Genomic DNA, 16,136 nt, shown 5'->3' on the forward strand with positions numbered 1-16,136 from the left:
TAGTACCTATCCCATTAAGTTGTGAAGATTAAAATAGTAAAAAATATTAAGTACTATTATTTATTATTATTCACTGACAAAAATATTAAGTACTATTATTTATTATTCACTGACAAAAATTTTAGTTTGAATGAAAAGAAGCATGTCATAAAACACAGTACATAATTTTTATTAAAACTGCGTGTGTTTAACTATCTCCTAAACTAACACAACACACACACACACCCCTACCTCAAAATGTTAATGTAGTTATTTCTTGGTAGTAGATTGATTTGTTGTTTATTTTTATATTTGCTTATCTATGTTTTATATTTTTCTCTAGTTGATGTTTATTCCTTATATATATATTTTTTGATTATTCGTTATATTTTAAAGGAAAAAAAGACACAAAGTATCTCTTCTATGAAGTCTTCACTGAACTCCCTTCCTTCATCCTTTAGATCACCAGTGTAGCATGCATTGCTAACCTCCTTGAAGGCAGAGCCTATGTTGTATTCATTCACTTTTTTTATCCAGCTGGGCCTAGTATAGAATCTAGAAGATAGTAGGAACTTGGCAGTATCAGTAAGGTGAAGAAGAAATGGAATTATGAGCCTGGCACTTTACCTGTATTACCTTATAATGTTTCTCTCAACAGTCCCATGAGTAAGTTATCTATGTTTTTAAATGAGAAAATTGTGTATCAAACAGCTCAAAGAATTTGCTGAAAGTCATACGGCTACTAAGGTGCAAAATTTAGATTCAAGTCCAACTCTGTCTGGTGCCAAAGATGTTCTCTTTAATGTATATCAAATTAATGAATTGCTTAATGAATATACTTGCTGTTTCTAATGAAATAATTTATGAAGCACTTCTTTGTAAACAGAAATGTGCTGTGTGAATGTAAGGATATGTTGTTGTTGTTTCTTTTGTGATATTCTATTTTCACCTACACCCTCAATTTTGACTAGGCAAACCTGTTTTCCTGTTCCCACACACAATTTTTCTTCTCTGTTCAACTGGCATTTTATTTCCTTTTGTCTTTTTATATTGCTCATGCTCTATCCACTTTTTATGAACTTGGTTTCTAATAATGATGTGAAGCTTTTCAGGTTAATCCATGCATTTCCATCAAACTCATTATTGTGTATTATTATGGCTTCTGCTTGCTTGTGATAACAAAGCACTTGAGGGGTGCCTGGCTGGCTCAGGTTTCATGAGTTCAAGCCCCATGTTGGGTGTGGAGCCTACTTAAAAAACAAAAAAACAAAGCAGTTGAAACTTCCCAGTTAAAAACTCTAAAGGGTATGGAATGATATAGGCCTTTTCTGAATTCATTCTCATTTATCTGTATCAAAAAAATACCCAGCTAAACAGTTGCTTTTGACAATTTGGAACTTCTAGTCTCTTTTTAAAAGCTGAACTCCCCGTACATTCCTAGTACATAGTTTTTCATCCTTATATGTTCTGATGGTGATTGAACTTTGAACAGGAGAGAATGTTATCAGATTTTCACCTTCGTTAACTGAAGTGTATTAAACAGGTCATTAAAGGAATTAAGGGGTTGGGTGTGGGTGGGGATATAGATCTGGACTATATTTACAGGGTGTCTGCTTGCTTCATACTGAAAATTGTTCTTTGAACCTTGGTTTGATAAAAAAAATATGAAAAATATGGATGTTAGGAGTAGTCAAACTATTTTGAAAAATAGATACATATTTTTATGTTTTAGTCATAGCATACAAATATTCCATCTCTAAGAATTAAGACAAAACAGTTTTTTAAAAAAAACCTTTTATTTTTATTTATTTATTTTTAAAGATCTTATTCATTTATTCATGATAGACATAGAGTGGGGTGGGTGGGCAGAGACACAGGCAGAGGGAGAAGCAGGCTCCATACCAGGAGCCTGATGCAGGACTAGATCCTCCAGGATCTGGGACTCCAGGATCACACCCTGGGCCAAAGGCAGGCGCTAAACCGCTGAGCCACCCAGGGATCCCTGACAAAACAGTTAAAAAAATTTTTTTTAATTTATTTGAGGGAGAGAGTTAAAGAGAGGGAGAGCACAAGCAGGGCGAGTGGCAGAGGGAGAGGGAGAAGTAGGCTCCCTGTGGAGCTCAATCCCAGGACCCTGAGATCATGACCTGAACTGAAGGCAGATGCTTAACTGACTGAGCCACCCAGGTGCCCCAAGACAAAATAGTTTTTCTACCAATATTTTAACTACTTTTTTTTTAAGTCCTGGAAAGATTAATTATATTCTTACCTGATAGGGGAGATATTTTTGCATAATCAGCAAGATGAGTCACCAAGATATACCACATGTACTGAGTATTACAGTTTCCTTCAACACAAGTTAAATGTTAGTGTGCATGGTGTTGGTGATATAAATCTACCTGATACGTTTATGGTTTGGCTGATTTAACAGTATTAATGAAGCCAGAATTATAGATCTCATCCCTGTGTGTACTTGTCTCCTGGTGTCATTAGCTATACCTCTAACTCTGCTTCACAGTTTTCTGAGTGTAGTTTGTTAGTTAAGAGGAAGACTTGTCCAGAGGAGAGATAGGTCACTAAAATAGTCATCATCAATTCCCATGCTTTTTTTTCTCTTGATAGGAGGGTCTATGATACCTAGATGTATTTGTAATTTCAAACACTTTATACATATTTTTACTTATCAATGGAGGCTGCACTTTGAAACTTACTCCTTTGGACTTCCAGAATATTCTGCTCATGTCTCTGTGCTTTCAACTCTAGATCCCTTTTGCCTTTATTATAGACTCTTTTGCCTTAAAAGAACCCTTGGGTGGCTCAGTCGTTGAGCGTCTGCCTTAGAGTTTGGGTCATGATCTTGGGATCCTGGGATCAAGACACATCTTGGGCTCCCTGCTCAGTGTGGAGTCTCCCTCTTCCTCTGCCCCCCGCCCTCGTTCATGTGCTCTCGCTCTCCATCTCTCAAATAAGTAAAATCTTTTTATTTTTTTATTTCTAAAGATTTTATGCATTTATTCATGAGAGACACACAGAAAGAGGCAGAGCCATAGGCAGAGGGAGAAGCAGGCTCCCTGACTCATCCCCAGACCCAGGATCATACCCAAGCCACAGGCAGAAGCTCAACTGCTGAGCCACCCAAGCATCCCAGTAAAATCTTTTTAAAGCAGCAACAACAACAACAACAACAACAACAACAAAACCTTTCATGGTTTCAGAGAACCAAGGAAAGCCTTGGCTCACTATATACATTTTTAAAAAGTAATAGTTGTTTTTTTTTTCATCTCCATAAAGTGATCTCAACAAATGTCTCTGGAGTTGTAGATCTACAGTTTTGGAATTGAAAGTAAATAGCTTTTTTGGGGTTTAATAGGCTCATCTGTAGAGAAGTTTTAAGTGAGCCTCTGAAGACCCCATGAAATTGAGCCTCCAGTGCAGTCCAGGGTCTTTGTGATCTGTAGTACCTTTTACTAAGCATCGGTGAGGAATGAGGAATTTCACAGAAGTGAATTTTCCAGATAACTGAAGTCTACCCTTTAAATTTTAGTCATTCAGAGGTCTTAAATGTGTCTTGGTCCAGTCCCTTATTAATGTATGAATCCTCCAAATGTATCATTGAAATACATTAACTTTTTTAAAAGTAGAAATACCTTTTTTCTTATTAGAAAATTAGTAAATGGTCAATGTAAAAACAAAATCTAGGCAATATTTTGATATCTATCTTTACAGGGTTTTGTTTTTTTCTTTATAACATCACTACTTGATTTTATATATTACTTTGTTGGCTTACTGTCCATCTCCCACATGAGAATGTAAGCTCCATGACGGTGTAAACTGTGTCTATGTTCTTCACTTGCTCTATCACCAGCATCTAGAATAGTACTTGAAATATAGTAGGAATTTAATAAATATTTGGTGACTGAATGAATGAAGAAAGTGATTATTACCCTAATTCTATCATCTAAGTAGTAGCTGTTGTTAAGATTATGATATAAATTCTTCCAAAAGTGGGGCACCTGGGTGGCTTACTCAGGTAAGCATCTGCCTTTGGCCCAGGTCTTGATCCCAGGGTCCTGGAATCGAGCACTGCATTGGGCTCCCTGCTCAGTGGGGAGTCTGCTTTTCCCTCTCCTTCTGCCTGCCACTCCTCCTACTTGTTCTTTCTCTCTCTCTCTCTCCTTCTCTGTAAAATAAATAAATTTAAACATTGGCATTTCTGTGTTAAAAGGGCATGCATATTTTCAGGCTTTGATAAATATTGCCAAATTATCTTTTAGAAACCCTACAGGGTTTTAGTTTGTGTTCCCATCAGCAGTGCATCAGAATTAATTCACTCAAAACTACTTTTTAAGATTGTTTTATTTAAGAGCAAGGGATAGAGCATTCAAGGGAGCACATGAACAGGAGGAGAGGGAGAGGGAGACAAGCCGACTCTACTGAGTGAGGAGTCTGACACGGGGCTCCATCCCAGGACCCTGAGATTAGGACCTGAGCTGAAATCAAGAGTCCGATGCTTAACTGACTGAGCCACCCAGGTGCCCCAAAACTATTTTTATATTGAAGATTTTGTGTAAAAGACCTTGTAAAATATATCAAGTATTTCATTCAGTAATATATTGCTTTCCTAAGCAGAATACCAGGACCTGACTTAATTATCTATGAAAGACCTGGCATGAGTTCACTTGTTATTGTTGTTGAAGATAGGCATCACTTACCCCTATCACTGCCTGCATGGGGCAGAGACATCTTTTCTAGAGCTGAAAATGTAAATAGGAGATAAGTGTCTGTTGGCATCTTGATTTCCTAATTGGAACTCATTGTGCATTGCTTCATAAAAGTCAGTGCTAAAATACTATTAATATATAATCTAGCTTCATTATTGCCAAGAAACTTCTGAAGATCAATCTGTGAACCTAGCCAAGAAACTTCTGAAGATCAATATGTGAACCTAGCCATCATGTATAATGTTCTTTCTATGAGAAAACATGGTTCATCTTCAAAATCAACTGAGAAACAACTGTTCAAGGAACCCATTTTTTGGTTAAAAGTAGCTTATTGAGGTATAATTTTACATACCATAAAATTCACCCATTGTCTATGAATAGTTCATTTATGCAGTTGTGCAATTATTATTGTAATTCAGCGTCAGGGTCAATTTTTGTTTTCTCAGTCCATCTTTTCTGTATGGTAAAGTCATCTTTGAAAGGCCTCTTCAGGGATCCCTGGGTGGCTCAGTGGTTTAGCACCTGCCTTCGGTGCAGGGTGTGATCCTGGAGACCTGGGATTGAGTACCACATCAGGCTCCCTGCATGGAGCCTGGTTCTCTCACTGCCTGCATCTCTGCCTCTCTCTCTCTCTCTCTCTCTCTCTCTCTCTCTCTCTCTCTGTGTGTCTTTCATGAATAAATAAATGAAATGTTTAAAAAAAAAAAGAAAGGCCTTTTCAAAAAAAATGAAAGGCCTCTTCATTGAAAGATGGTGGATGTTGGATTCTAAAATTATTTTCTAATCTAATGATCTGAGTCTCTCTCTTCAATTTGACATATGCATCTTAATAGCACAAAATGATTTTATTTTATTTTAATTGATTTTTTCTTTTTCTTTTTTTAGATTTTGAGAGAGTGCACATGTGCATGCATGTAAGCATGCAAGGAGAGACAGGGTAGTAGCAGAGGGAGAGGGAGAAGCAGACTCCCCACAAGCAGGGAGCTGGATATGAAGTTTCATCTCAGGACTGTGAGATCATGACCTGAACTGAAGTCAGATGCTTAACCAACTGAGCCACCCAGGCACCCCACAAAATGGATTTTAAAAGCAGCAGGAAGGTCCTTTGCTATCTTTAGTAGTAAAATTTTAAGGGTTAGGCAGGCATGATACAGCCTAGATTCTGTTTGGCGTCCCATAGTAAGATCATTATTCTTTTTTTTAAGGATTTTTATTTATTTGTTCATGAGACATACAGAAAGAGAGAGGCAGAGACATAGGCAGAGGCAGAGGGAGACACAAGCAGGCTCCATGCAGGGAGCCCGACGCAGGATCCAATCCCGGTACTCCAGGATCACATCCTGGGGCGAAAGCAGATACGTCTAACTGCTGAGCCACCCAGGCATCCCAAGATCATTATTCTTGGTCCTTTCACATAAAAAAGTTCCACAGAATGAGTACAGTCATAGTTCCCAACAGAAATGTAGGTATTAAATGGAACAAAATGTGAATAGTTCTCTTATGCTCCCCAGTCCTGCTGGCAATGAAGTACGCAAGCTGGTGACATTTCCCAATCCACCTAGGAAGCTGGCTGCTACAGTCTACAAGCTAGGGCCACTGATTCTCAGTGAAGCACCCAGAGAAGGGGCCTTTGGTATATTCACTGAGTGCCCTACAGCAGAGAACCCTGCACAGAAGCAGAGCAAGGACAGCCAGTATTTTAGGCAGGCCGGGCATAGCACAGTGGGAACAAAGAACATGGCTTTATCATTGAGGTGCGGGATCACCAGGAAGGTCCTGCTTCCATCTCCTAGCATGCCAGCCAGCTCCTGACTTTTCATTTGTTCCCTGGAGTCCCAAACCCATACGAAGCCCCTTGCTAGGACTGCTGCTGCCAAACACAGAAAACCCACTGTTTCCATGTTCTGTAAGTTGCACTCAAGGAACCCATTTTTAAATTGAAAAATAATAAATAAATAACCCATTTTAAATTCAGTAAATACTTATTGAGACCTATCATATGTTTCAGAGAAATAGGCACTCAATTGATATTTTTTTTCTTGATTCACTGTTAAGGCACCTAGTCAACACTTATTTCAGGACAGGATAACCAGTTGCAGTTTTAACTTGGGGAGGAAACGTTGCTAGAATGTATGTGTTTGCACCAGGTAGGGGACCAGAGGGAGGGGATTCTATAGAACTTTGGGGACCAGAATCAAAAGAATAGCTACTCAGAAGAAACAGAAGCAAAAAACAGCTAGGAAATGATAAGGAAGTAGGAGAAATGGAAATAATTGGAAAGTTTAATGTTTGTTTGGGGAGGGGGGATACTGTTTGTGTGTCTTTTCAGAATGAGTGAAGTTGGACATTCATGTTAAATTGTATTTGTCACCAAAATGCCATGTGTGAATATTAGTATTTGCAAATACCTTTACAAAGCTATCACTAGTGTTCTGTTTATAGTTGAGTACTTGAGAGCAGTGCTATACTGCTGCTATAGTATATGCAAAGAATCTCTTGAACCCACTCCCTATTTCAACTTTAATGACTGTTATCTTAGTTTAGGCCCTCATCTTTTGCCTGAACTGTTGTTTCTAGACAAATCAAAGAGATGAAAGGACATACTTTTGGGGAGTCTAAGAGATGTGACTTAGAATCAGACTCTTATCATTCATTAGCTTCTTGGCATTAGGCAAAGAAGCTCTCATTATTCTGAACTTGAATTTCATATTCAAAAGGAGAGCAGTTTATTTTTTTCCATTTGTTTTTATTGAAGTTTGATTTGCCAACATATAGTATAATACCCAGTGCTCATCCCATCAAGTGCCCAAGGAGGACAGTTTAACATGGTTGTTAGGATTATAGTATTTTAAAATCCTTGGCATATAATAGTAACTCAGTAACTTTTAATTACTTTTCACTTTTATTATCTTCCCCTTTACCCATATTTCTACCTACTATCAGCATCATCTTCCAGTTTTTAAATCTTTATTTGAAAAAAAAAATCATAAAAGTAGTATATGGAGTTAAATATGGCCACCCAACCACACATGTTTAGCTCTGGTCTGTCTCAAACTCCACTAATATGATATAGTAAACAAATTTTAAAAAATATTTTATTTATTCATGAGAGACACACAGAGAGAGGCAGAGACATAAGAAGAGGGAGGAGAAGCAGGCTTCACGCAGAGAGCCCGATGTACTTGATCCCAGGACTCTGGGATCATGCCTTGAGCCAAAGGCAGATGCTCAACCACTGAGCTACCCAGGCATCCTGATAGTAAAGACATTTTAAAAGGCTTAAACCCACAAGGACAAAGAGAACAGAAGAGGAACATCAGCAGACGAAAGGTTTAAACACATAAGTGGAACATAGGAAACAGAAGAGGGGGAATCTTGCCTGCAGAGGGAGATATCAATGAAAGTGAGGTCTTTTATCATATTACCCATGAGAGGTTCAGAATTTGGAGGTAAGTATTTATTACTGAAAGGTGAGGAGGAGACCCATGGCTGAAAATAAAGGAAATGTTTTAAAAATTGACAGAACAGGGACACCTAGGTGGCTCAGTGGTTGAGTGCCTGCCTTTGGCTCAAGGCAAGATCCTGGGATCCCAGGATTGAGTTCCACATCGGGCTCCCTGCAGGGAGCCTGCTTCTTTTTCTGCCTGTATCTCTGCCTCTCTCTCTGTCTCTCATGAATAAATAAATAAAATCTTAAAAAAAAATAAAAACTGATAGAACAGGGTTGGACCCCTCAGGTCTCTTCTGTTTCCTGCTACACTAAGGTGATCCTCTTGCTTGTTTCCCCATCCTACCCTGGGGAATAATGTGGCTGTGAACAAGTTATTTAACCTATTTCTACCTTAGTTTTCTCATCTGTAAGATGGAGGTAATTATAGTATTTACCTCAAGATTGTTGTAAGGATTAAATGAGGTAATATGTACAAAATACTGTTCATGGTAACCTCTTGATGAATGTTGAGAAAGGAGATGTGGTGCCCAGGGACTTCCTAGTTGCCAAAGGCAGCTCTAGAATTTACATCATGCCCCATGGTGATTAGCAGGCTTTAATACTTAGGGTGGAAGATGGGGTCAGAACAGAGGTTTTGACCCTGCAGAAAGCACCTTTCCCAGTCCCTCTCCTTTGCTTCCAACTCTTTTAGGGATGTCTTGAACTATAAGACTGGCTCCAATTGGATCATTAAGCTCTTATTATTATTTTACTAGGTTAATATTTATTGGGTGCCTGCTCTGTGCTGAGGACTACTCAGGCTACTGGAATGACAGGTCAATAATAATAGCATTTATTGAGTGCTTACTGTTTTGCTAAGTGCTTTATATATATTAAGTCTTATAATTCTCATTACAACCCTGTGGGAACAGATGTTGTTATCTCTGTTTTATAGATAAGGAAACTGAGGCACAGAACTTAAGTAACATGCCCAAGGACACATAGCAAGTGGCAGAAATAGGAATCAAACAGTCTGGCTCTCAAGTCTGTTTTTAAACACTATGCCTCCCTACTTTTATGGAGCTTACATTTTGGAAGGGGAAGACAGATAGTAGATAATTAAAGTACATAGATATCAAGTAGTGATAAACAGTATGGTAAAGTGTAAAACAAAAAGATTGTGATATTAAGAGACTGGCAGAGGGTAGCTTTTAATGGAGAGGTCAATGTTTATGAGTATCAAATAAGAGATGTGACAGTTCTCTAAGAATTGATTAGAGTATTGCTGTCTCTGCAGATTTGCAAAATGCCCTTTTTATTATTTGATTCCTAATGCTATAGGCACATTTTGACATTGCTAATAAAAAAACAATAGCAGTTCGGGATGCCTAGGTGGCTCAGGGGTTGAGCATCTGCCTTCTGCTCAGGGCGTGATCCCGGGGTCCTGGGATCAAGTCCCACATCTGGCTCCCCACAGGGAGCCTGCTTCTCCCTCTGCCTATGTCTCTGCCTTTCTCTCTGTGCCTCTCATGAATAAATAAATGAAATCTTAAAAAAACCCCAAAACCCAGTTCATGTGCACTGATGGCTTACTGCATATGAAGGACTGTACTAAGCAATTTGCATAGATTGTTTCATTTTATTCTTACAGCAATGTTTTAATAATTTTTATTTTTCAGCTGTGGAAAACTGAAGCTTAAAGAGACAAATTAACAGGTCCAGGGCTTTAAATTCAGCAAATGACAGAGCCAGGATTCAAACCAAGGTAGACTGATTCTGGAACACGTGCTCTTAAATACTTATATTTTATAGATTTGTCCAAGGTAACTCTTTTTTATAAACAATAATAGCAAAAAAATCCCCACCCTACAATTAATAGCTAACTTTTATAGAGATTCAAAGTATTCTAAGCATTACTAGGTCTTCACAGTATCAGTGAACTTACCTATATCTTGAAACCTCAAGATGAGAAAAGCAGCACATTTGAGTGAACAAGTTTCTAGTGCTATGATTTTATCACCCCAAGTTGGAAATTTCATTCATATGAACTAAAATGCATAAGTTATTTCAGCACAAAGCCAGAGTCAGGATTTGACATGAGGTCATTTGACTTCAGATTAGAGCTGTTATCTACTCCATTGCAAAGTAAAATAACATGTAGCTTATCTTTGTTCAATGTATTGTGGGAAACCAATGTAGTGAAATTACATTCAACAATCCCCAAGGAATGTTTGTTAAATTATTTGTAATTCTTAAAACTTAAAAAATTTTAAACATAAAAGCTGAAGAGAGAGTTATTCAGAGATTTAGAGGTAGTACAGGGAATGGTCTACAGTTAGAGCTCTGGGATTGGATTGTCTGGTAGCTTCTACTCATCTTCACTCCTTGATTTACTGACTCAAGTATGACCTTGAATAGGCAACTTTGCCCTCCAAGCCTCAGCTCTTTTTATTGTGAAAGAAGCGGGGATGCCCGGGTGGTTGAGCATCTGCCTTTGGCTCAGGCTCAGGGCGTGATCCCGGAGTTCCAGGATCGAGTCCCACATTGGTCTCCCTGCGAGGAACCTGCTTCTCCCTCTGCCTGTGTCTCTGACTCTCTCTCCCTGTGTGTCTCATGAATGAATAAATAAAATCTTTTTTTTTAAAGAAAGAAGCGTAGTATACTATCTGCCTTATGAGTATGAGGACTAAAAGAGACAACTTTTCTACATGGCTCATTTTGTCTGGCTATTTTTCATCTTGGAAAAGAATCTTCATTCATCTTCCATGGATCCAAAGTGAATCTTTGGCTCCATTGCATTGGTTTTAGTACTGCTTGAAGTGTTTTAACAAATATATATGAGCTTTGGAACATAGACATCCCTGACATATTGTTGCTTGGTTGCAGTTTTTCCTTTTTATTATGGTAAAGTTATATTATTATGGTAACAAAATTTTACCATTTTAACCATTTTCTAAGTGTTAGGTTAGTAGCATTAAGTAAATTCATGTTGTTATGCAACCATCATCACCATCTGTCTCTTGAACTTTTCTAGTATTCCCAGACTGAAACTCTGTACCCATTAAACAATATTAGTGGCAGTTTTTGTTTATTTGTTCTCAGCCTTTGTGACTGAGGCTGCTAATTAGGAGAAATGTTACTCCATGCAAAAAGACATGAACAAAGAAATGTGATTAGAAATCTATATTATCCCAAAAGCACAATCCATACATGAAAAAATGGTTATTTGGACTTTATTAAAATTAAAATTTTTTGTCGTATGAAAGAAAATGCAAAGACAAGTCACAGATGGGGAGAAAATATTTGCAAATAACATTTCTGATGAAAAATTGTAGGTTTTAAAATTTAAAACCCTCAAATTTCAAAATTCAACAATTAGAAAATAACCCGATAACAAAATGGGCAAAAGCTCTGAATAGACACTTCATCTAGAAGACATACAAATAAGCAAATAAAGTAAATGCAAATTAGGCTGATGCAAATGAAAACCGTTAGAGAAATGTAAATTAAATCCACAGTGATGATTGTAACATGTACAATCTGATTCAGGATGTTGATAGTGGAGAAGGTTGATTGTACATGGGAGAGGAAGAGTATATGAGAAATCTTATACTTTCTGTTCAATTTTGCTGTGAACCTAAAAGTGCTTTAAAAAATACTTTAAAACATTATAGTGAGATACCTATGTCAAAACAAAACAAAGCTGCAATACCAAGTGTTAGCAAGACAGAACAACTGGAACTTTCAGATATTGCTAGTGGGAATGAAAAATAGTACAGCTACTTTAGAAGAGAGTTTGCTAGTTTTTTAATGAAATTAAACATATATTTGCCATATGATTCAGCAATTCTTCTAGCTATCTAAGTGAAATGAAACCTATGTTCACGTAAAAACCTATATCTGAGTATTTAGAGCAGCATTATTAAGTATTAATCACTAAAATCTAGAAGCAACCCAGTTATTTCAACTGATGGATAAACAGATTGTTCTATACCTATACTGTGAAATACTACCCCATGACAAAAGAGGAACTGCCTGTTGATTCATACAATATCAGGTGAATCTTAGTATGTATTTAAGTGAAAGAAGCCAGATTCAAAAGGCTTATGTAGCCTTAGGTGATTCCACTTATATGACAATCTGAAAAAGCCAAAGTATAAAGAAGAAAACAGATCAGTGGGTGCCAGGATTTAGGGATGTAGGGAAGTGTTGGCTATAAAGGGATAGCATGAGGGAATTTTGGAAGTGGTTCTCACATCCTTCCCACCCCCAACCTCTGTTGCCAACTCTCACCAAAGTAACAGGCATGTAGTGAGTGTTAAATACATTCTGGTCTGTTCAACTCTCATAAGTAGAAATAAAGGCAACTAATTATTCCCCTCCTCCGAAATCTGTATTATCAACTTGGTAGCATATAAAATGCAGTTCACCTAATGAAAGTAAATGCAACTTTATTAACTGTAATGTCATATGGAAAGTCATAGAAGTGCCTTTTTCATTTAAAAAATGGGGAATTCTATGTTAAAACCAAAAGCCTTCTCATTTCATTGGAATTTGCTGATCATATCAGATGAACTTTTACTACTGCTTGATCATTCAGTAAACCATGTGGGTAAGTTAATGATAAATGTTATAAGCAAACTACTTGAGCTCCTCAGATTGTTACAGAAAAGCTTTTATCTTGCAGTACAGGCAGCCCAGGATGGAAGGTGCTAAAGTAAGGTAAATGCTTTCCTTTTGTAAGTATCTTAAAGTTAGAGGGAACAAGATATTTTTCCAGCGAATGTTTTCTTCTTTTCAAGTTTATTTAAATTCCAGTTAACATACTTTGTAATATTAGTTTCAGGTGTAGGGGGTTTAGTTATTCATCACTTAAATACAACAGCCAGTGCTCATCACAAATAACCTCCTTAATACCCATAACCCATTTAACTCATGCCCCCACTTACCCACCTCCCCCTCCACTAACCCTCAGTTTGTTCTCTGTAGTTAAGAGTCTGTTTTCTGGTTTGGCTCTCTTTCTTTCCCATATGTTCGTCTGTTTTGTTTCTTAAATTCCATATATAAGTGAAATCCTGTGGTATTTGTTTTTCTTATTTTGCTTAGCATAATACTCTCTGGCTCCATCCATGTCATTGAAATTTTCAAAAGGCTCATTCATTTTTAGTGCCTTTTAAAAATATTAAAAAAATTTAAGTAATCTCTACATCCAACATGGGGCTGGAAATCACAACCCCAAGGACAAGAGTTGCACTCTCTTCCTACTGAGCCAGCCAAGTGCCCCTATTTTAATACTGTTTTAAAAATAAATTTAAATCTTCTCATAAACATCAGGTATCATACAACTAACTCTTCCAGATCAGAGAGTGGCACTTTTTCTAAGTTCATTTTTTTAAAAAAAGATTTTATTTATTTATTCATGAGAGACACAGAGAGAAACAGAGACACAGGTGGAGGGAGAAGCAGGCCCCATGCAGAGAGCCCGATGTGGGACTCGATCCTGGGACTCCAGGATCACGCGCTGAGCCGAAGGCAGACACCCAACTGGCAAGCCACCCAGGCATCCCTAAGCTCATTTTTTAAATCAAAGGTAATATGTATGTTCATAGTGATAAAATGTTACGATACAAAAGTGAAAAGTAAAATTTTCTGACTTCCCAGCCCCCTTCTCTAAGAAACTGTTAGTAGATTCTTGTATACTCCTCAAAAATTTTCAGTGCATTTTCAAGCCTATGTAATGCCTCTATTTTTTTTCTCTTTTGCACATGGGATCATACTATGTATGATCATAATATAATATATATGCATATATAATATGTATATTACTATATATGTATGTACACATTATTTTGCAGTTTCCATCTTCCATTTAACATATCTTGTACATCTTATATCAAGAAATATTGACCTACCTTATTTTTTTAAATGGTTGTATGATATTCCATTGTGTGAATATGCTGTATTTTATTTAAATTAATTCCTTTTTGATTAATATTTAGGTTGTTTTCGGTTCTGTGTTATAATAATAAACTGCTTCAATGAATATTCTTGTGTGTATATATATATATGCATATATATACGTATATATATCTTTTTAAAAATATTTGATTTATTTATTCATGAGAGACACACAGAGAGAGGCAGAGAGAGAAGGAGGACCCGTGCAAGGAGCCCGATGCGGGAATTGATCCCAGGACCCCAGGATCACAATCTGAACCAAAGGCAGATACTCAACTGCTGAGCCACCCAGGCGTCCCTATATCTTTTTTTAGAAAGATTTTATTTATTTATTCATGAGAGACACAGAGAGAGGCAGAGACATAGGCAGAGGGAGAGCAGGCTCTCTGCAGGGAGCCTAATGCGGGACTCGATCCCAGGACCCCAGGATCACAACCTGAGCCAAAGGCAGATGCTCAACCACTGAGCCACCCAGGTTTCCCTTCTTGTATATATATCTTTATGAGCATATCTTTTACATAAAATTACCAGAAGTGGAGTTGCTAGGTTATAGGGCATATACATTAAATATTTTGATAAATAGTGCCAAAATGGCCCCCAGAAAAGTTGTACAAATATATACTTCCAGTAACATATATAAAAGTGGTTAATAGTTTTTAAGACTTTTGATAACATACTGCCAACTTTTGTTCAGAAAGCTACCATTTGGGCAGCCCAGGTGGCTCAGCGGTTTAACCCGCTTCAGCCCAGGGCATGATCCTGGAGACCCAGGAGGATCGAGTCCCACGTTGGGCTCCCTGCATGGAGCCTGCTTCTCCCTCTGCCTGTGTTTCTGCATCTCTCTCTGTGTCTCTCATGAATAAATAAATAAAATCTTTAAAAAAAAATAGAAAGCTACCATTTCATGCTCCCACTAACAGTGTAGGAGTGTGTCCATTTAACCACACTTACACCAGATGTTATTAAAATCCTTTTTAAGCTTTGTCAGTCTGTTATGTGAAAAATGATTATCTGCTTATTTTTATCTTCCATGATGAGTGAGACTTTATGACCATTTGTATTTTTTCATTTATGAGTTGCCTGCTTATTTCCACTGTGCTTTTTTTCTTTTGAGTGCTCATCTTTTTGTTATAGATGTGTAAGAGATATTTGTATACTAAAGATATTAATCACTTGCCTATCATATATATTGCTAGTCCATTTTTATAATTTGTTGTTTATCTTTTATCTGTGCTTTTTTCCCTATGCAGGAGGTTTTATTTTTTATGTCCTTGCCTTTGGTATCATGCTTAAAAAAGGCTTTCTCTATCACAACAGTATACTAATTTTTGCTTATAGTTTTTTTTTAAATTTTTATTTATTTATGATAGTCACAGAGAGAGAGAGAGAGGCAGAGACACAGGCAGAGGGAGAAGCAGGCTCCATGCACTGGGAGCCTGATGTAGGGATTCGATCCCGGGTCTCCAGGATCACGCCCTAGGCCAAAGGCAGGCGCCAAACCGCTGCGCCACCCAGGGATCCCTGCTTATAGTTTCTTTCAGTAGCTTTTGCATTTCACATTTAAATTTGCAATGCATCTAAAATTTAGTTTAGATATATAACAGGGAACTAACTTTATTTTTTTCTAAAATGATTAACCACTTGTCCCAATGCTATTTGTTAAGTGAGTTTCTTCACCTACTTGAAATGCTGTGTTGGGGTACCTGGCTGACTCAGTCCATGGAGCATGGGACTCTTGATCTCAGGGTTGTGAGTTTGAACCCCATATTGGGTGTAGAGATTACTTAAAAAATAAAATCCTAATTAAAAAAGGAAATGCTGTCTCTATTTTATATATAGTGATATATGGAAAGTCATATTTTAGTGTGTAAATATATACATATACATATTTTCCCCTTACCATTCTTTCACAATTTGTGCGTTCTTAGATGCTTATTCTTTATTCTTTCATATCAACCTTAGGATCATTGAGTCAGATTTTACTTACCTCAAAATCCCACTGATTCTCTTAAATGTATAGATTAATTTGGGTAGAATTAACTTGTTTT

General features: G+C 37.3%; 1 protein-coding gene across 7 annotated transcripts in view; it reads left to right on the forward strand.

Moving 5' to 3' along the window:
• ATP7A (ATPase copper transporting alpha) overlaps positions 1–16,136 on the forward strand; it is a 162,613-nt gene that overhangs the window by 9,865 nt on the left and 136,612 nt on the right. The window contains exon 2 of one of the 7 annotated variants that reach the window (XM_072743328.1): positions 9,810–9,895. The exons of the other annotated variants lie outside the window; for them this stretch is intronic. The gene's annotated coding sequence lies outside the window, so the exon portion shown is untranslated. The remainder of the gene's footprint in view (positions 1–9,809; positions 9,896–16,136) is intronic. 7 annotated transcript variants of the gene reach the window in all.

This window comes from Vulpes vulpes, chromosome X (genome assembly GCF_048418805.1).
Source record: "Vulpes vulpes isolate BD-2025 chromosome X, VulVul3, whole genome shotgun sequence".
In the NCBI taxonomy this organism is placed as follows: Eukaryota; Metazoa; Chordata; class Mammalia; order Carnivora; family Canidae; genus Vulpes; species Vulpes vulpes.